General features: G+C 40.5%; 1 long non-coding RNA gene across 8 annotated transcripts in view; it reads left to right on the top strand.

Annotated features, from left to right (window-relative positions):
* The window catches only part of LOC311598073, a 115,490-nt gene that overhangs the window by 75,533 nt on the left and 17,551 nt on the right, over window positions 1–22,406 (top strand). For all 8 annotated transcript variants that reach the window (XR_014779463.1, XR_014779464.1, XR_014779465.1 and 5 more), the window contains one exon: window positions 21,711–21,873. This is a non-coding gene — a long non-coding RNA (uncharacterized lncRNA). The remainder of the gene's footprint in view (window positions 1–21,710; window positions 21,874–22,406) is intronic.

The raw sequence follows: 22,406 nt of genomic DNA, 5'->3' as shown, positions 1-22,406 counted from the left end.
ATCATCTTCAGCTTTCTGGCCCAATATGTCTGGCAGACATATTTGCAAGGCAGGAGCTATTGAGGACTTCCTTACCCTGTCTTGAGAGTTTGGCCATCAACTTTGCCTGCATCTAAACTTGTCCATTTTTGTGCAGAATTCTTTCTGTGGCAGAAATAAGGACATTTTGCCCAGTGGCTTGTTTGCTACATTTGAGGGAGGTTCTTGGATGTTCGTCGTCTTCTTTGAGGCAGGCTGAGTGCTGCCAGGAGTTAACTTGTCTTGTCAAAGAATCTTTAAAATAAAAAAAAAATCTTAAAATGCCATATTCTGTAGTTCTCTGAGGTTTTTGAAGACCTTATTTAACCATTTTACCTCATATATCTATAAAATCATATCTATCTATTAGATCTAGAATATATATTCTTGTGATAAAATTAGACTAGTTTTGGACATGAGCATGATTTGCATCAACATACAAAATTCAATACCATTGAGTTAAAAAGGAACCTTATTTGTGAGTAACAATCAGGGCCATGAGATGAGGAGTAGATTCAATAATCTACCTTTTGTTCTATCCTCCCTCTATATCTCTATATCCCCCTCTTTCTTTCTTTTCAGCTGCTATCTCCTTACCTACAAAAGAAAGATAAAAGAAAAGAGATATGTCCCCGAGTAAAACCTCATTTCCTCTCTGTAAAAGACCAATAATACTTATAACCATCTCCCAATGAAAATAAGCATCTGTAGACCAAGAGAGTAAACAGAAACCTATCCAATGCCACTTAGAGGAAATGGGATGTCGTTCTCTTAATGTTTCTTCAGGCTGATTTAGGACAAATAATTCCTTTGAAGGCCACCCCTCAAAAGAAATTGTATAGTGTATTTTCTTTATTGATGATTGACATGGGTGGAAAGCCTAGCTCATGATAGCTAGTACTAGGCTCAGGCTGGTTGTCCTGTGGTGTATAAACAAGACACAAGTCAAACAAGCCATAGGAAGAAATCCAGCAAGCAAGAGAGGTTTCTGCTTCACTTTCTGTCTCTGAGTTTTTGCCATGCTTGAGTTCCTACCCTGAATTCTCTCATTGATGAACTGTTACTATCATGACATCTACACCAAATGAACTCTTTCCTATACACATTGCTTTTGGCCATGGTGTTTGTCCCAGCAATAGAAGGCAAATCAGGACACTACACACTTTAATGAAGGAGTCTTAGGGGCTTCTACAAAGATCAAATATCTGCATTAATTTACCACTGCTCGACTTGTACTGTGTCTACAGAAGCAGAATCAAGAAAGCAAGATGGACTTCAAATGTTTCTGACACATACTTTTGTTAGTACTTTTGTGACAGTGAGAATCACATGAAAGAAACAGCTTAAGCCAGACTATTTGGGCTCCTGGGTTTGTAGGTGTCAGTCCATGTTCAGCTCGCTCTGCTGTTAATAGATGTACAGTGAGCTGGAACATGAAGAACAGAATGGCTGAGTCTAGAGCACAGTTGCTTAGATCAAACAGCCAAGAAACAGAGAGAAATAGTGTTCTGGGGAGAACTATAACACCCAATAACACATTGCGACACTACAGGGTGCTAAGCAATTTGTCCAGTAAAGCCTCATCTACAAAATTTCCCCACACTTCTAATAATGCCATCAAATTATTAATCAATTAATATATTAAGCCACTCATTAAATTAGAACCTGAATGACACACTTATTTTTCAATGACTTCATAGACAGCTCTGGGCAAATGTTCAACACATGAACATTTGAGTGATATTTATGGCTCAATTCATGATGACATGCTGTCTTTGCTCATGAGGTGACCTTTCCTGGGCGCCTTCCTTGTGAATCACACAGAGTGCTGGCAACACAATGAAAGCCTTTCCATGTCCTCACATCCACTGATGTCTTCATTAAAACTCTTCTGCACAACTATCCCAGGAGCTACTTTTGATTAGACAGATAAAACCCAGCAGTTTCTAGTATGCTCAAGACTTGCACCCTGTTGGCTCTGGACCTGGGGCATTAACTGTAATGTTAATAATTGTAATCTTAATTTGCAATGCTTTCTCTTCATGTATCAAGACTCAAAAATAAACTTACTGCAGTACAGTGAACAAGAAGTGGGTATTTAGTTAAAGTGTCTAATGCAAATGCAGAGCAAAGCTAAACAACATAGGGACTGTGGATGGCTTACCTAAGGTTCAGCTCCTTACATGGACCCTTGGCAAGACAGTGAAGTGACCACACCACAAAGACTTACAACAAAGATCAGATTAGCTCTTTCTGTAAGTGCTTAAAACATTATCTAGCATACTATGCATAGAGAGAATTGGTTTTCAGTCCAGGTGATCAGAGACTCTGGCTTCTGACCAAAACTGTTTTAGATTAGAATGTTCAGATTCTCTAGGAAGTATGCAAGAGCCTACAAGGTCAAAAAAATCAAAATGATATGTATGGATTTTTCCATTATGGTGTTATGGTTACCTAAGGAAATCTCTGCCTAGAAATTATGGGATTATGTAGAAGTAGAATGAATTGGTTTTATTCAGATGTGCTGACTTCTGCCCATTTCTTAAAACCCTTTCCTCTTACCTTACAAACTCAAACTCTAGCAAGAAATCACCCTATGAAAAGATTACCATAGCTCTCTGGCCAAAGATCATACTGTAGACTGTGTCTGCAAAGAAAGGAATCATTTTATGGCTACTTCAAATGCATCAGCAAAACATCTACCTGCAAATATTTGTTCTGGCAATTTATAGTCTCACAAACATGGCTAACTATGAAGAGAATGCCTTTTGGTGGACAAAGGACTCAGAGCCTACCCTAAGGTGGCCACACTATTAGTTGAACTATAAGAGCTGTAAGAAATTGTAGGAGAATGGGGCATGGGTAATTCCAGGCATGTGGCTCAGGCAGTGCAGGACGTGGGACCTCTTAGGCATTACTCTGAGCAGGTATAAAGAAGTTCTTCCATATTTCTGAACACATGACTGAGTCTTTGCTGGTTGTAATATCTATGACAAAACAATCATCCCAAATTGAAGAAAGACCATGGTGTCTTCATGAAGTAAGTCTCGGGGGTGGGGGGAGGCGATAAGAAATGGATTTCATGATGCAGGTCAAGTTAGCCAGTCAGGCTGAAAGACATTAGTGATTCAAAAAACAAAAAAACAACAACAACAAAAAAACAAAAAACAAAAAAACAAGAAATGTTTCTTTCTCAAAGTAAAACCACAGTTAGGGTATAAGAACCTCTCCCAAGAAACACACACATTCAGAATTCAAGTGTCATAATTAAAATATTTTACAAAACAAAGCATAACAGACGTTTACCAATTATTACAAACTAAACACTGTTAACACCTTCCTATTTTAGGAGCCATATTGAAAGCTACTACTGTAGAAGATGAATATGTGTATGTATACGATATACATATATATATATATGTACATATAAAAGAAATATAAAGAGAGTCACTAAATAATGGGGGAGATGATACCCCAACTAGATATCTTTCACCACCAAGTGAAATCCCCAGCTTCAGGAATAGGCCACATGGAATCATTAGCCCAAAGGACCCCCATGGAAACATTCAAAGAACTCAAGTTATTGCCAAGGCTATAATTGCTCTCCGCAAACTAATAATAATGTTTTATGGCTGAAGAAAAGCATTTATATATCTCATTGAACATGGAGAAATTCAGCCAAGCTGGTGCTTAGTTAGAGCCTTTATATATACTAGCAAGTGTACATGGTACTGGAAGGTACTCTACCTGCTGCTGGAATAGAAAGATGATCACCAAAACAGCTACAAACCCTGTGCTCTATGACCAGGTCCTGTCTGCATTATATGCTGGTGCAATAGTGGCACACACATTGTGGGATCAACCAACCATTCTCTGATTAGACTAACATCCACTCCATAAGGCAGAACCCAGGCTTGACACTGTTCAGGTTGTTGGGAACCTGAGACTAGATAAACTATTGGCCTAGAGAAAAATCAAATACTATTGTTCTGCTAAAGAAACACAGCAATTAAATGAGATGACTCCTGGCAACATTCTGCCATATCCATAGTCCAGTGCCTCACTCATCCATCATCTGAGAAGCTTCCTCTTCTAGTAGATAGGAACGAACACAGAGACTTGCAAGTAGACAATGTTCAGGAAGTGAGAGTCAGTTTGGGTCAGTCCTAAATGGGACATCTTCATTACTGCCTTCCCACTTAAGGCACAGGGAATGTAGGCAGAAAGATTGTAAGATCCAGAGGGGATAAATGACACCAAGGAATCTGCCTTCAAGACACGACAGGACTCGAGCACATGTGAGCTCAGGTAGACTGTGACAGTGAGTAAAGATTCTGCACAGGTCAACTCAGACAGGGTTCTGGTGCTGAGAGGGAGAAGTGGACACAAGCTCCCGTCCTGCATCAAGAATCTATTTCTGAGTGACATCCACTCTCAAACAAAACATCAGTTCTCTGCAATGGAGTCTCACTAGGGATATTAACCACACTTAGGGGCATTTTCACAGACTTTTGTCTCACGTTGTCTTGCTTGGACATTTTTATTGCCTCGCTGGTATTTTATTTATATGTTAAATTATTTCTGATTTTGTGTTTTAACAGGTTTGTATATGTGCATGTGTGTGCAGTGTGTGTGTGTGTGTGTGTGTGTGTGTGTGTGTGTGTGTCTAGACATGAAGTTGGGTAATTGGAGGATGATGAGGATCTAGCAGGTGTTGAATAAGGAGAAACCATGATCAAAATATATTATATGAAAAAATATTTTAATAAAAAATGTTAAAGCCCTCAGGTAAGGTTTAAGATATTAGAAATTTAAAAAATCAGTGAAAAAAATTCCGTCCACCTAATGACTGTGGTTGACATTCTTCTTCAGGTATTAGTGATGATGTCAGATCTAGACAGGTCCCTAATAGGCAGCCGATACAGAAAAGAGACCACAAATAGATAAGTGAATATGCCAAGCTGACTTCCAGCTTCTTCCCCCACCCTATTGGCCTGAAGTGAAAGGCCACGGGCTAGTTCTCCCACCAGTATGGACCCTTTTTGAGGCTAACTGGTTCAGGCTGATCAAGTAGTTTCAAGGCCAGACCTGGATATGTTTACTCAAAGCTGTGGGCCTATCAGTATCTCTTTTTTTTTCTAAACTGTCCAATCTTCTTAGGGGAAAGGGACCCATCCCTGGCCACCAAAAATACTTAAAACTACTAGCACTCCAAGAGAGAATAGACTACAGCTTCTAAAGTCTCACCTACTTCCCTTCTGCTTTGCAAGTTTTTTTTCTCTGTGTGCCTCATGCGCACGTGCGCGTGTGTGTTTGCTTTTAATAATGGTCTTTTTGTTGTAATCTTTTACAACTGCCTTCTATACAGATTTCCCACACTGCCACCTGCTGTGCTTAAAATTTGTCCAGCTTTTTAATTCTTTAATTGGCAGATAAACTGAAGAAGATTCAGATTTCTTCACAAAAAAAAAAATTAGGATTAAACATACAGGAAAAATTGAAGACTCATTTATGGTATTAGCAACATTTACATTTTAGAGCTCTTTTTTATTGTACTGTCTATTTAGCATACAAAACAATATTTTCTTATAGAATTTTCTTATGCCACATCACCGCACTTCACTCATAACCACCTCTACTACCTGTTCTTACTGCTTTTCATGATGGTTCATTCCTCCCCCCTAAAGAGATTTCCTTTTGCATTATTCCAATTAACATGGGAAAGCATCCAATATACTGATCCATCTGCAAAATGCAAACCAACTATCTTGAGATGCTACCAATCAGAATGAATTTCAAAAAGAAAGTGAAATAAATGCACAGTGACAGACACCTAAATATAGCATAAAAGAAATGCTGAAAAGCTGGGAAAACTCATAGTATAACTGTAATTCTTGTCGGATTTGAGATGCTGCGTATGGCAGATAAAATGAGCAATCTTTAATTTGGGGAATATCTAGCAAATGGCTCAGGGAAACCAAAACTGAAACAACAAAACCATAAATTTCGAAGAAGGAGAGGAGAGGAGCGAGCTGAAGTTGGTTGTGGAGAATGACCGTGCACTGAAGCAGTCTGTCCACTGCAGACGACACATCTTTGTAAAGAGAAGTGACAGCAAAAAGAATAATGTAGTTCATGTGGACAACTCCCTGGATGAAACTAGGGAATTATGCTGCAGACAAGGAAAGTTTGTCACCAAAATCTATGCACTGGATGATTCCACTTCTCCAACATTCAGTAAAGAATAAAACTGGCAATAAAATAGAAAATAAGCCTGAAAACAGAGAGAGGTGGGAGGGCCGTGGGTGAGGCTATGTATGGGGCACCTTGGCAGGAACACTCACCAAAATATTATTCTGTGATAATGACAATATTGTTACTTTATTGAGTCACCAAAACTCAAAATAAGTGTGCCAGAAAAAATCACATCTTGGCATCTTGGAAAAACAGAGAGATGTAAATGAAGTTATCACTCCCAGTTCATATCATGTTTTGTTTTTGTCATCAAGGTTTACCAGCTGGCTCAACAAAAATAAATTTATTAAACTGTATATATTGTCCTATCCTTTCTGTTGGCTCCAGGTATATATAGAAAATCTTCATGAAAGTAACTTTATTAGCTCTTTGCAGAGATAAAACGAAGTGTCCAACAAAATCCTTACTAACTGATGACATACAAGCGTGAGCATCCTGTGATGGTAGTTTCTACTGCCTTCATACAGGGTGAGTTAGCTAATTAAGCCAGAGTCCCCAAACATCAAGGTCTTTTCCTCATTACCTGTTGTTTGTTCTCCCTGTTCACTTCTGTCACTGAAAGGACTTGAAACCTAAACCAGCTGCTGATCATTTCCAACCTTTACACTTTATGGTTCTGACTGTGAGGCCTCATTAATGCAGATCTTATTAAACTCACTCAGAATGAACAAAATTACAGAACAAAGATTCCCTGAATAGAGTTACGGATGAATAAATAACAGCTCTGCAAAAAAAAAAATGACTGTCAAAGGGCCAATATTGGAATAACTAGTAATGATGACATCTAATAAAGTTTAGTGTTACATAACAGGAAAGTGGCTTGACAAACAAGCATATGCAATATCAGGTAGGCAGAGCACAGTGTGTCACCCTGCAGAAAACACTAAAAGGTAAACTATAAGGTAGTGCTAATGTCATGAAAATCATGGCTGGAAAGAAAGGCTATAACTAAGTCCTCTTCTTGAATGTGAATAAGATTCAAAACAAAATATTAAACCAAATCAGGGAGCAAAAACAAAAGCAAATAAATTAAAATACACACTACCAGCTCCCCTTTTCCCTAGGAATTCAAGTTCAGCCTAGCAATTAATTTTCCCCAATACTAACACATATATATTCCTACACACAGTGTACATATGCATACAAGGTATTCATTTACAAGTATACACAAATGCACACATGTGCAGAAACACATAGCTGCACAGTGCATGCTCAAATGGCATTCCCAGGAATTTAATATAAATACATAGAAATAAATATATTTTATGAAAATGTCTCCCAAACCAATTCAAGATTCAAGACGGTGGCACCAATCGCACACTGCATCTGATTAGCAGGAAAACCAGGACTGCACGGCGACCTAAACACCAAATGGGGAGCTACAAAACACCTGTGCTGCTGATTCCTAGGTAAGAGGGATCCACATTGTGTGGAGCATGGGTGAGTCTGACCCCTGGCCACCCAGCTAACCCACAGAAAAATCTCTAGGGACAGCACACATTAGCCACCATCTTGGGAAGAACTGTGGGATATCCATGCAGCTCTAGGCTCTTGTTGGCTATGTAATATTTGCTGGATTGGATCCAGGATGGGAAGTGCACAGATAGAGCTGAATCCAGGCACCAGCCACAATCTGCATTATCCACCATCCTGTGAGCAACTTCAGGCCTGGGTCAATCACTGCCCACCCACCTGAAGCCTACTGCTCTGATACAGCTAAGACTCAAAGCAAACAGGCTAAGCAGAGATGTGCTGGGGCCACGATGTCATTAGCTGCTATCCTACTAGCAGCTTCTGGCTGTGATCTCATCCTGCCCACCTACAGCCTATTGGCCTGATCCACCTAGGTCACAGAGCAGAGACCTGTGTGGGCCACACCTCACATTAACTGCTGTTTTGTGAGCAGCTTTAAGGTCTAATCTCACTCTGCCTGACCAGAAAATTACTAGCCTAGCCCAACCAGGGCACAGAGAAGATAAGCAGAATTTCTGTCATATCAAGAAGGCCTGTACAACACACTAGCAGCTTTGAGCTCTAGTCCCCCTCAGCCCACCAGCTGTATAGCAGCCTGGCCCATCTGGGATACAGAGCAGATAGACAGAGCTGAGTAAAAAAAAAACACAGGCTGACAAAATGAATGAGAAAACAGGATCCATCATTCTGCTGTGTACAAGAAATACATCTCAGCACTAAAGATAAACATTATATCAGAGTAAATGGTTGGAAAACTGAATTCCAAGCAAATGGACCCAAGAAGCAAGCTGGAGTAGCCAGTATGCCAAAATGATGTCTCAATTCTGAACATCTATGCTCCAAATGCAGTAGCTCCCACATTCATAAAAGAAATATTACTAAAGCTTAAACCACACACTGAACCCCACACATTAATAGAGAGAGACTTCAACACCCTCTCTCCCCAATAGACAAATCATCAAGACAGAAACTAAATGGAGAAACAAGGAAATTAATAGACATCATGAAACAATTGGGCCTAACTGATATCTACAGAACATTTCATCCAAACACAAAAGATTACACCCTTTTTTCAGCACCTCACAGAACCCTCTCCAAAATTGACCACATACTTGGTCACAAGGCAAACCTCAACAGATACAAGAAAATCAAAATAATCCCTTACATCTTATAAAACCACCATGGATTAAAGCTGTAGCTCAACAACAAAAGAAACAACCAAAAGCTTACACTATCATGGAAACTGAACAACTCCCTACTCAATGACATCTGGGTAAGGGACAAAACAAAAAGAGAAATTAAAAATTCCTAGAATTCAATGAAACTAATGGCACAACACCCCAAACACAATGAAAGCAGGGCTAAGAGGAAAGTTCATAGCACTAGTTCCTTTATAAAGAAACTGGAGAGATCCCATACTAGCAAGTTAACAGTACACTTGAATTCTAGAACAAATTCTAGAACAAAAAGAAGCAGACATACCCAAGAGGAGTAGACCTCTGGAAATCATCAAACTCATGGCTGGAATCAATACAATTCAAAGAATCAATGAAACCAGGAGCTGGTTCTTTGAGAAAATCACCATGATTGGCAAACATTCAGCCAAACTAACTAAGAGGCAGAGGGAGAATATTCAAATCAAAAAAATTAGAAATGAAAAGGGAGACATAATGACAGACACTGAGGAAGTCCAAAGAATCATCAGGTCTTACTTCAAAAGCCTATATGCCACAAAATTTGAAAACCTAAATAAAATGAACAATTTTCTTGATAGCTACCAACTACCAAAATTGAACTAAGATCAGGTAAACAAACTGAATAGTCCTATCACACCTATGGAAATAGATGCAGTCATCAAAAGTCTCACAACAACAACAACAACAACAACAACAACAACAACAACAACAAAAAAGGACCAGATGGATTCAGTGCAGAATTCTACCAGACCTTTCAATATCAATTCTCTTCAAACTATTTCAAAAAATAGAAACAGAAGGAACATTACCAAATTTATTCTATGAGGCCACAGTCACATTGATACCTAAACATCACAAAGACGCAACAAAGAAAGAGAATTTCAGATCAATTTCTCTTATGAACATTGATGTCAAAATACTCAAAATACTCGCAAACCAAATTCAAGAACACATCAAAACTATCATTCACCATGACCAAGTAGTCATGCAGGGGTGGTTCAATATATAGAAATCTATCAGTGTAATTCATCATATAAACAAACTGAAAGAAAAAACCCCACAAGATCATCTCCTTAGATGCCAAAAAAGCATTTGACAATATCCAACACCAATTTGTGTTAAAAGTCCTGGAGAGCAGAGATATAAGGCACATACCTAAACATAATAAAGTCAATATGCAGCAAGCCTATAGCCAACATCAAACTAAATGGAGAAAAACTTAAATCAATTCTACTGAAATCAAGGACAAGACAAAGCTGTCCACTCTCTCTGTATCTCTTCAATATAGTACTTGAAGTCCTATCTAGAGCAATAAGAGCACTAAAAGAGATTAAGGGGATTCAAATTAGAAAAGGAGTCAAACTATCACTATTCACAGATGGTATGATAATATATATAAGTAACCCTCAAAATTCTATCAAGGAACTCCTACAGCCATAACCACCCTCAGCAAAGTGGCTGGATACAAAATCAACTCAAAAAAAAATTAGTAGCCCTCGTGTATACAAGTGACAAACAGGCTGAGAAAGAAGTTAGGGAAACTATACCCTTCACAATAGCCACAAATAATATAAATTATGTTGGTGTAACTCTAGCCAAGAAAGTGAAAGATTTTTTTATTTTTATTTTTATTTAATTAATTTATTCAGATTACAACTCAACTGTTATCCTATCACTTGTATCATCCCATTCCTCCTTCTCTCCCTCTTTCACCCTATTCCCCTCCCCTAGGTCTATGACCAAGAGGGACCTCCTTCTCCACTATATGGTCATAGGCTATTAAGTCTCATCTTGGTAGCCTGCTTATTCTTTCTTTGAGTGCCACGAGGCCTCCCCTCCAAGGGGAGGTGGTCAAATATGGGGCACCAGAGTTCATGTCAGAGTCAGTACCTGCTCTCCACATAACTGTGGAGAGTGTCCTGTCCATTGGCTAGATCAGAGTAGGATTCAATGTTTATTACTTTTATTGTCCTTGGTTAGTGTATTAGTCCCTCCTTGGCCCTAATCCAACTGTCACAATGTTCTTCTTGTAGGTTTCTAGGACCCTCTGGATCCTTCTATTTCCCCATCTACTATATTTCTCTCACCTAGAATCCCAGAGGGATGTCCTCACATCTATCCCAGTCCCCTGGTAAGTGAAGACTTTCATGGGACATGTCTTTTGGGCTAGTGCCCAATTATAAGTGAGTATATACCATGTGAGTCTTTCTGCTTCTGGGTTAACTCACTCAGTATGATCATTTCTAGTCCCATCCATTTGTCCACAAATCTCAGGATTTCCTTGTTTTTAATAGCTGAGTAGTATTCCATAGTGTAAATGTACCACAGTTTCTTTATCTATTCTTCAATCGAGGGACATTTAGGCTGTTTCCAGGTTCTGGCTATTATGACTAAGGCTGCTATGAACATGGTTAAGCATATGTCCTAACTGTGTGGTGGAGCATTTTTTGGGCATATTCCAAGGAGTGGAATACTTGTGTCTTACGGAAGCCCTATTCCCAGTTTTCTGAGAAAGTACCAGATAGATTTCCAAAGTGGTTATACAAGTTTGCATTCCCACCAGCAATGAAGGAGTGTTCCTCTTTCTCTGCATCCTTGTCTCATGAGGCTTAGAATCTTCTGTAAGGTAGGAGACACTGTCGCCAGAATAAAGCAACAGCCTAAAAGCTGGGAAAAGATCTTCACCAACCCTACATCTGACAAAAGGCTAATATCCAAAATATATAAAGAACTCAAGAAATTAACACCACCAAACCAAATAACCCAATTAAGAAATGGGACTCAGAACTAAACAGAGAATTCTCAACAAAGGAATATTGAATGGCTGAGAAACACTTAAAGAAATGCTCAATGTCTTTAGTCATCAGAGAAATGCAGATCAAAATGACTCTGAGAGTCCATCTTACACCTATCCGAATGGCTAAGATAAAAAAACTCAGGTGACAGTGCATGCTGGGAAGGATGTGGAGAAAAGGGAACACTCCTCCACTGCTGGTGGGAGTGCAAACTTGTACAACCACTTTGAAAATCTATCTGGTGATTTCTCGGGAAATTGAGAATAACTCTACCTCAGGACCCAGCCATACCACTCCTGGGGATATACCTGAAAGATGCTCTACCATACAGCAAGGACACTTGCTCAGCTATGTTCATAGCAGCTTTATTTGTAATAGCCAGAATCTGGAAACAACCTAGATGTCCCCCAGTAGAAGAATGGATAAAGAAAATGTGGTACATTTATACAATGGAATTCTACTCAGCTATTAAAAGCAAGGAAATCTTTAAATTTTCAGGCAAATGGATGGAACTAGAAATGATAATCCTGAGTGAGGGAACCCATACCCAGAAAGACACACATAGTATGTACTCACTCATAAGCAGATATTAACCACATAATACAGGATAACTACACTACAACACAGAGACTGGGACATCAACCAAGGGCCACATATAATATGGGCCTAGACTCACTGCTCATGTGTACCAGCACAATCTTCTTGTGGGTCCCACATGTGGAGAGTAGCAGGGACTACTCTGGACATGCACTCTGGCCACTGAACTTATATTACTTGCCCCTGGCAAGAAGCCCTTTCCAGGCTACAGAGGAAGAGGTTACAGACAGTACAGATGAGACTTGATAGTCTGATGTCAGATGTTAGGGGAAGAGGACTCCCTTTTCTGAGTACTAAGAGAGGGAGAGGGGGATGAGGGAGGGAAGGTGATGAGGGAGGGGGACTCAATTGGCATATGAAGAATCTAAACTGCAGAGCAATCAGGTAACTTACATTGCTAATCCCACTATATGGGAATAGCTCAGAGACTGGATGAGACATGAATGTCTAGACATAGACAATGCTTCTTGTTGGCTAAAGAATCCCAATGAATTATTATTAGTTGCCTTTCTTCGTATGACATAAATGAATATTTACAGATTTTTTTTCCTGCTCATACAAAGAGTAGCAAACCAATCTTAATTGTTCTGTGCATCATGCACACCTTATACACTTATAATTTTAGGATTTTATACTGCTTGTAAGAAATTATATGCTTTTAAAGTAAAAGAATTGGACATGGACATTGGATCGGACCTGACAGGATGCATTCCTCTCAGCATGTTGGACATTGGCATCTTGTATCCTTCATGTTCCAGCACCAAGTACTTCAACTGCTGTTCCTCATCAGAACAAGACAACTCCCAGAGTTGTCTTCAAAGAAAAGCTTCCAATCCTAATTGGTCCAGCATTTCAGACTCTCCCACACAGGAAATTGGACCACAAATGCTATTTCTAGCTGTTTAACCATTTCCCCAATTTTATTTGCCCCTACAGAGGTATTATTCATCCCAAATCAGCGAGAAAAAATTTTACACCCCATTTCTTTTAAGAGGGGTCAGGTAAGTTTTTGATTGCTTTCTTGAGCAATAGAAGGTTATTATCAACAGGAGTTGGTTACAAGTTATTATTGGTCTTATTTAGAGAGAAAACAAGATTAGACACAGAAAAAATATATTTATTTAGCAAAACACCTCACATTTACTTTTTAAAAAAGCATGAGCAATTGTTTTATTCACACATAAATTTGCATATATACTTATGTATATATCTGTTTATATGTATATAGGTGTGTGCATAATTTATGTATATAAAGACACTTGTACTTGCATGCTATTTTCATATTAATCAAAGAATACTTCCTTCAGGATTCTGGAAAGGCACACATCACGCTGGAGGACAGGGTGAGGACTTTCCAGTGTGATACGATGACAGGCTTATGCCACCTTTCTCGTAGATGATCAACAAGTTATTTTCCTGCTATGATTTAAATTTAAGTGCCAAGGTATAATAGAACATTTTGTGTCTTATTTTATCTGCATGTGTGTATATCTCAAGATTTGATAGTGAGACATGGAAAGCAGAGCCAAAAAGACCATCTCATCATCATGTCAGTAAATACTAAGAAGCAACCCGGCCAACCTCTCTGCCAGAGAATGACAGCCCCAATCCTGCATAGTGCCAATAAAATCAGCTGTGTTCTTCTTGTGTTTACAACTTCACAAATCTTCCCAGGGAGACGCCTGGCACTGTTGAGATATGTTTCCTACTCATCTGCCTTTTGTGGGAGGAATTGTGCCCAGTTTGTGTTTTTATTCAGGTCCTTTGTGTCTCAGCTGCCTATCCTTGCTACTCTGGCCCAGTAAATTCCTATGGTTTCTGTCATGTATTTATACTTTCATATATTTTAAAGAGTAGTAAGTTAGAGCAGAGAGAGAGGGAATGGCCAATCAATGCTTGGCCCAATCTGAGACCCACCCCATGGGAGAGGACCAACCCCTGACACTAGTAACAATCCTCTGTTATCCTCACAGACAGGCCCCTAGCATAGCTGTCCTCTGAGAGGCTACACCAGCAACAGACTGAAACAGATGCTGAGGTTCACAGCTAACCATCAGGTAAATCTAGGGGATCTTGAGGAGAAGGTGGAGGAAGGATAGGAGAACCTGGAGCTGACAGCAGCTCCACAAGAAGGCCAACAGAACCAACCAACCAGAGGCCAGAGGGGCCTGTGGAGTCTAAAGTACCAACCAAGAACCATCATGAACTGTACCTAGTCCCCCTTCACAGACATAGCACATGGGCAGCCCAGGCTTCATGTGGGTCCCCACAGGGGGACTCTGTCTCTGACTTGGACTCTGTTGCCTGATTTTCAATCACTTCCCCCATGATGAGACTGTCTTGCCAGGCCACAGGGGAGAAGGATGTGCTCACTCTGGTGCAACTTGAGGAGCTGGGGTGGGTTGTGGTAGGGAGAGGCTCCCCTTTTCTGATGAATAGTGGAGGTAGGATGTGGGAAGATGGAGAGAGGGTGGGACTGGGAGGGGGGAGTGTGCTAAAATTGGAACGTAACGTGAATAAACAGGTTAATTAACTAAAAATAAGTTATATGTAAACATGCTGGCAACTTAAAAGCTTTCAGTTATAGGTTAATTTTATAGTGACTTTTGCCACACTCAAGCATATTTTGTTTTGTCCCATTTGCCCTTGATTCCCTTATTATTTTCTTAGTAAAAGGAAAAAAAATTCTCATTTGTGATTTAACTACAAATGTCTTTTCTAGACCCATGTTAAAATTAACATTTTCTTTGTATTTTTAACATAGTTTTAAGATGTGATTATTTTAATTAAGGTAGAATTGTATCACCTCTTCCTTTCTTCCCCCTGACCCCTTCCATTTATCTTCCATTGAACCCCTCCTGCACCTCTCAACTCTCAAGTTGATAGCTCCTCGTTATTATTGTTACACACACACACACACACACACACACACACACACACACACACACACACACACGCATGCATGTGGTTCTCCTCTTCCCTGGGGGCTGATGGCCACCAGCCCACTGAGGCAAGAGAAGCAGAAGATGAGACACAGGGCTTGGAAGGCTGTAAGCAGGACAGAGATCAAACACTCCAGGAACCGCACTAGGAATTAGTTCAACTTTACTCAGGGAGAACAAAGGCTGTATAGCCCTCGGAGATTGGGTTCAGGGCTTCTAGGGTAGGTGTACATAATTGGTTGAAACCAGGCACTTTAATGATGCTTGATTTGCATTTGACAGCATGCTCCTATCGTATGAATGGGAACACAGTACCTAATTATCCTATAGGCACAGGAAGGGAGATCTATCAGGGAGCTGTGTCAAAGGCCATATAGCAAGTGTGGTTAGGGACATCTATGTCTAAAGACACTCCAGATGGAATGAGGCAGAGAGCCAGGGGCCATGCTTATAAAAGGGAGTCCTACACCTAACATAGAGCTTAGAATAGCTATCTCGACAGGGAAGATTGCAACCTCAAACAGCAGGGTCCTTCCAACATGTGTCTCTGTGTGTGTGTGTGTGTGTGTGTGTGTGTGTGTGTGTGTGTGTGTATGTGTGTGTGTATGTGTGTGTATTTTTTGTGTATGTATATGTATATGCCTGTGTATATATGTGGATGCTCAAATATATATAAATAAGACCTGCTGAGTCCATTTTTGCTAGTGGTATGTTTATGGCTTCAGGGCTGATCAGTCTACATGGAGCAACCAATATTTTATTTTAAAATAACATATTGTTATACTTCTTTATATTTGTAGCCCAGCTTTGTTTTATCTATGAATTTCAAGAACATATTTTTGTGATTCCTTTACTCATTACTGACTCAAAATAATGCCTTTATTATTTATTCAATTTCATGATAAAAATGATTTCCAAATTCTCTTTTTTTAAATATCTCTTATTTAAGTGGCTGGCAGTTCTCTGTATATCCACAACATAGCATTTTAATCAATCTTATCTTATAAATATGCCTTACTAGATATAGGAAAATTTAAGTCATATTTTGCATTTTATATGGATCATTACTCTTGTAGCTATTTTTGGAAATTTTTATAATTAAGTTATCAGGATAAATACAAGATGTTTTTAGAAAACCCACTGATTTTCATAATTATAACACATTTGTTCTTTTTACCACTGAGTCCACACACATGAGAAATTCTGGGTCATCTCTGTTTAAAATACAGAGAACATTTATATAGTTTAGGATTTTTAGCAAGAAGAAATATTCAACATTCTGTTATGGAGGTTCTTTTAGAGAATTTTTTTAGGAGTTTGGTCAGGTATTTTATATATAGGAACATTTTCCCTTATATCTGGATGGCTAGTGACTTATGAAACACGCATTTCGACTCATGAAGGTCTACCAGAGAAAGTTTCCGTCGGGATGCGGGGAACTTAGCAAACACACTGCTGTGAGCCACAGGGCCTGACTACAGGAGCTGCTGAGACCTTGTGGAAGGTCCCTATTCATGAGCCCCATACAGGAGGAGTCTGAATACAGATTTCCCATAGGCTAACGCTGGAAAAGCAGATGCATTATCTGACTAGCAGAAGCAGTTCATGTCTGCCAAGACCAAACTTCAAACTCTTTTGTGCTGTTTGAAGGTACATGTGTGTGCGCTGCAAAAGAGTATGATGTGCGTTTGCTGCAAGATGTCTGACTCCAGCGCAGTGTGGTCTCGTGCTGCGTGAAGTCTTCCTGTATGGGTTTGTACACTTATCTACAGTGTGGTCACAGCATGCAGTTCACACCACTCTCCGCAGCTGCGATGTGGTCTCAGCACCTAGCTCACACCATTCTGCACAGCTGTAGTGCAGTCCTCTTCACGATTATTTAATTGTGTGCACTCTGCCATCCTGCATCCTTGCACTCTTGCTCTCAGGAAGCATCACCTGAACATTTGAGGAAACACTGCAGTAGACATGAGCTTATTTGTTGCTTTATTAGTTTGCTTACCTGCGTCTGAGGTCCTTTTGAGAGAGAAGAGTGGTGGGAATCGGCCTTCATGAAAGTGATCAGAGGATGACAGAGGAGGGACCTTGGCAGTGGGATAAAGTTTCAAACAGCGACTCTCACTCTGCATGGGTGTCCTCTTCTGGCTGAGCAGCCACATATGTCTCACTCAGGTGGCCTTTCCTACCTTTTCCCAGTCTTCATTCGTGCATTTTGTTAGAGCCTCCAAACTATTTACCTAGCAACTCAGTCTCTGAAACAGTGGTACCCAGGCACACGCCCAGTTAGAGATGAAGGAGGTCACCTTCTCACAGTACCATGTACTTTACTGCTGGCAGGCGGAAGGCTGGCCATGTTTTCCAGCAGACACGCAACACCGATAGCATCTCCTGCTGAAACTTGCCAACTCTTACCTTAATTGTGGTTTGCCACACTGTCTGACACATAAAATGCCTCAAGCCCCATCACATGCTAACACTTAATGAGTGGCACAGTGACAGTTGGTGTCTTTGTTATTTCCACTGACACAGACATTAATCCACACGGCGCTGTGATGTCTTTGTCAGTCTATGTCACCTGCAGGCACAGTCCACTCAGACTGATAAATGAAGATCATTCTGTGCCCTCTTGACTGCAGCAATAAACCTCAGAAGGGTTATTGGGTGGGAGGGGCAGGGAGGGGGGAGCTCCAGACTGATGGGCTTAGGTTGTTAGAATAAGGGCTGCAATGTGCAGTAGGGATGCCCCGATGACTGTCCAGTGGAAGCAAACTTACACACTCTCCATCATACTTAAACCTGTTCCGAAATTAAGGATTCTCTTGCACTCTTCCTGTGCCATCGTGTCAGCAATGTAGCACTTTCCTGTCAACAGGAGGAGGCAGTGGGTGGAGACTCCTCTGGAACAACAAAGAGATGCTCTCGCAGAGAGGAGATTGCTAGAGTTAACTTCCCTCAGACCTCCTGGATGCTCAGCCGGCGGCCATCAGCTGTGTCTTAATGATTAGCCTTATCCTTCTTTGATCTGTCCATGACCAGACCCCCACTGCTCTGACACATTTCTCAATAAGAAAAAAAAAAACTTTGCTAAGGTAAAGGTCAGCCCTGTGCACATATCCAGAAGAGACACACAGAGCTAAGAAAGGAAAATTAATATTTAAGAGAGGCAATCCATCCTATGAATGCTGTTTTGCATTCTTTGGGAAAGCAGAAATTAACCTCTCCAGAGGAAACCCAGAGGAGGACTGACCTAAACACAGCAGACACTGCTATTTTTGACAGATGACTGTTAAGCTTGGACCAGCGCACAAGGTCTCTTGAAAAGGAACGACCGCCTCATGAAGCCAGCTTCCAGCTGACCATGCGGATCTGATTGCATACCCCACAGAGAAAGGCAGACCAGAATCAGCAAACAGCACTGTCCTCGGGACATCCAGACTTGACTCAGACAAATTTTCAAACACCAGGGTGGGATGAGATGGCCAGGATCTCACCTGGTGCTGGGGGGGCATGGCTGCCACAGGGCTGGCCTGTCTCTTCTGCTTCACATGACTTGTTAATGTGAAGCCTGAACACTTCACACTTCCCGCTGAAGCAGATAGCCCCGCGGCCAGCGGGCAGAGCACATACAGGTGGCCATAGCACACAAAGCCCCCAGCAAAACGCCAGAACCCCACTGAAGTCTGCCAAACAGCAAGGCATTTATCTGGTTATATCAGAGATATTTCATGTCTGTGATACAGGTAAAATTGAACCAAATTAGCTTAGTGGTTGGTAACCCCCACGCAATCGTCAACAATTGAATAGTTCTTTTAGTTCAACTTGCATATTTAAATTATTTTTACTTTATGTGTATCAGTGCTTGTGTGTGTGTGTGTGTGTGTGTGTGTGTGTGTGTGTGTGTGTGTGTGTGTACCACATGCATGCCTGATGTCTGTAGAGATCAGAAGAGGGTACTAGATCCATGTGAGTGGTGAGAATCAAACCTGTGTCCTGGAAAAGAGCAACAAATGCTCTTAAACACAGAGCCATTTCTCCAGACCCTAAATAAGATATTATAGAACTTCAGAAAAAGCATTATGTATATGTTCCAAATAGTTTATCCAGTGAATAAAGAGAATACAAGATACAATTTTCACTAAAAATTCAAGAAAAGTAATTTTAAAAACAGTTAATGAATTTTAAAATAAAGTCATACACAAACACTATATATATGTGTGTGTGTGCATATATATGGCTATTTCACTGAGTGTGTGTGTGTGTGTGTGTGTGTGTGTGTGTGTGTGTAAATATCTACTTCACTTAGGGAATTAGCTTTACATTTATGGTTACTTTTTGCCAGTGTTGACTCATTTTCTCCAAAGCACTTAGTCCACGGTAACAGCAACCTTTACTATAAAACCAAGAGGAGCTATGGGGATAGTCAAAAAACACAGCTACTGGACAAAACGGGGGCATATGGCAGCCTTCGTGGAGTAGAAGTCACAGGACCATCATAATGGGAGACAAGGTCTGCTCATTTGGCTGCCTGGCCCCCGGATTACTGCTCTTCCTAGGAACCATCCATCCTATCCATCCTTGGATGATGTGTGACAGCTAAGCGAGTCTCAGGATGGGAGCTGTTATACACTGAACAGCCATGTCATTGTCTTCTTCACTTCTAAGTAGGCATTGACTGCAAAGTAGTTGGGGAGAAGAGACTGTGACTCAGAGGTCATTGAGTTTGAAGAGTCAATAGCACATGTGCTTCGGCTTCCCTTCTCAGCCTGTGAGCAAATGTGCAATCTGCAGTTTACCTGCCCTCAGTGTGTCCTGCCGCCAGTCACTGTGTCCTGTCCTTAGTGTGTCCTGCCCACAGTCAGTGTATCCTGCCCTCAGTAGGTGTGTCCTGTTTCGGTGTGTCCTGTCCCCAGTCAGTGTGTCTCATCCTCAGTAGGTGTGTCCTGGCCCAGTCAGTGTGTCTTGCCCCAGTCAGTGTGTCCTGGCCCAGTCAGTGTGTCTTGCCCCAGTCAGTGTGTCCTGCCTCAGTCTGTGTGTCCTACCTCATTCAGTGTGTCCTGCCCTAATCAGTGTGTCCTGCACTCAGTCAGTGTGTCCTGCCCCAGTCAGTGTGTCCTGCCCTCAGTGTGTCCCGTCCTCAATCAGTGTGTCATTTTGGAACGTTTTCAGGTTATATTGCTTACAAATCAATACTCCATTTTATTTTTTGTTTTGTTTATCTGATTAATAATTAGTTATTACAGAATGTTACCTGCATGAAAAACCTTCCCAAATATGCTAAATTATATTTATGACACTATTGTTACCCAGGTTTAATAGCAAATGAATAAGTAAAAAGTTATCTCTGCTGATCATCCCACCCAGAGACAGAAAAGTCTTTCCAAAGGACTGACACCCCTGCTTCAGCCACTTTCCAGTGTCTTTTTATTTTAAACACTATTTTAATTTCCCACTGATACTGTTCTGTGTTATTGTTGTTTGGTGACTGATACAAACTTTCTAAATATAGACGATGTAGAAAAAAACAATCAGTATGATCATTCTTATCACCCATGTTTCTTTCCATTGAATGCAAACACACATTAAAAGCTAGTATATAGTCGATGTTGTGTGCTGGAGCATCTTAGTTGAGTGGAGAGTGGGATCTGATTTTTACATGAACTCTGGTGCCCCATATTTGACCATGTCCCCTGGATGGGGAGACCTGGTGGCACTCAGAGGAAGGATAGCAGGTTACCAAGAAGAGACTTGATACCCTATGAGTATATACAGGAGGAGGAAGTCCTCCTCAGTCACAGTCATAGGGGAGGGGAGTAAGGGGAAAATGGGAAGGAGGGAGGAATGGGAGGATACAATGGATGGGATAACAACTGAGATGTAATATGAATAAATTTTTAAAAATATATTTTTAAAAAACTAGTATGTAATGATGACAAAAGCACCCTCAGAAACTGTTATTCCCAGCATGTCCTCCTTCAATATTTATGAAATACAAGTAGAACAAAAAAAAAAGTGAGCTTGCAACCTAGAAAATACAGAACAGACAAAATTAGGAAGTTATAATTCAAGAATTAAAAGAACAAATTAGGAAAATAAATTCATTTTAAAATATGTAAATGTTTAAGGTTTTTAGTTCTGGATTAGTTCTGAATGCGTTGAAGCACTCAAAATCCTGAGATGGTCTTGTGTGACAAGACATAACATGAAAGTTATAATATCACTGTCGGCACCATCTGGGGATTGATGACCAGACCGTCTGAAGGTGGAGATGGTCTCAGGTCCCTGTGTTCTCTGAGGCAGTTCATGGATGCCTGCAGGAACAGGTTTCAGGACACACAGCTGCAGTGCCATCCACACATGTGGGATCCCTGTGTGTTACTTGGAGGTTTTTGCTCACATCTCCATAGACCACACCCTCCTTCTGTCTGCTCCCACAGGCTGTGGACTCTTTCGTGTGGAGCAGTAGTACCAGCTGGCTCTAGGACAAGATGGTGGTTTGCTGATGGTGGCCACCATTCCTGTGTCTTCAGCTTTTTCACTGGATTCCATCATAGGACTCTGCTGTAACAAGTCACGGCAAACTTGGGAACTTAAAACAATGTAAATGTATTTTCTTTCTCTTCTGGAGGGACAGGAAGTAACATAAATAAACAAATGAGGGGGTTTTCTGAATGTTTTTTTGTCAACTTGGTAGAAAGGGAGACATACGGTATAAGACATTCAGCTAAGAAACCCATGAAGAAAGAGCCAGTCCCCAGCACTCCCTCATGGTCTTTGCTTCAGTCCTGAACTCCCAGTTCCTGCATGAGTTCATGTTCTGACTCCTCCAGTATGGACTGAAAACTGTAAGATGAAAACCTTTCCTCCATAAGTTGCTTTTGGTCGTGGTCTTTATCACAACAATAAAAATAAATAAATAGATAAATAAATAAACCAAATAAGACATATATTTTCTGAAGCATTAAATACTTTACAAGTAATTAGTTGGATGTTAAATGTCAGCATCTGTGTCATATAATATTAAGAGAACAAAGCTATGGGAACTCTTATTCCTAATGCTCAGAGCTTATTTATAATAATATGTAAACTAGAGAATAATTGTGGGGTTCTGGGAATGTCTTTTTTCCTAAATG

Source organism: Acomys minous (genome assembly GCF_964271855.1).
Source record: "Acomys minous genome assembly, chromosome: 5".
NCBI classification, from domain to species: domain Eukaryota; kingdom Metazoa; phylum Chordata; class Mammalia; order Rodentia; family Muridae; genus Acomys; species Acomys minous.
The sequence above is the reverse complement of the archived record's forward strand: the minus strand, read 5'-3'. Positions and strand labels throughout refer to the sequence as shown.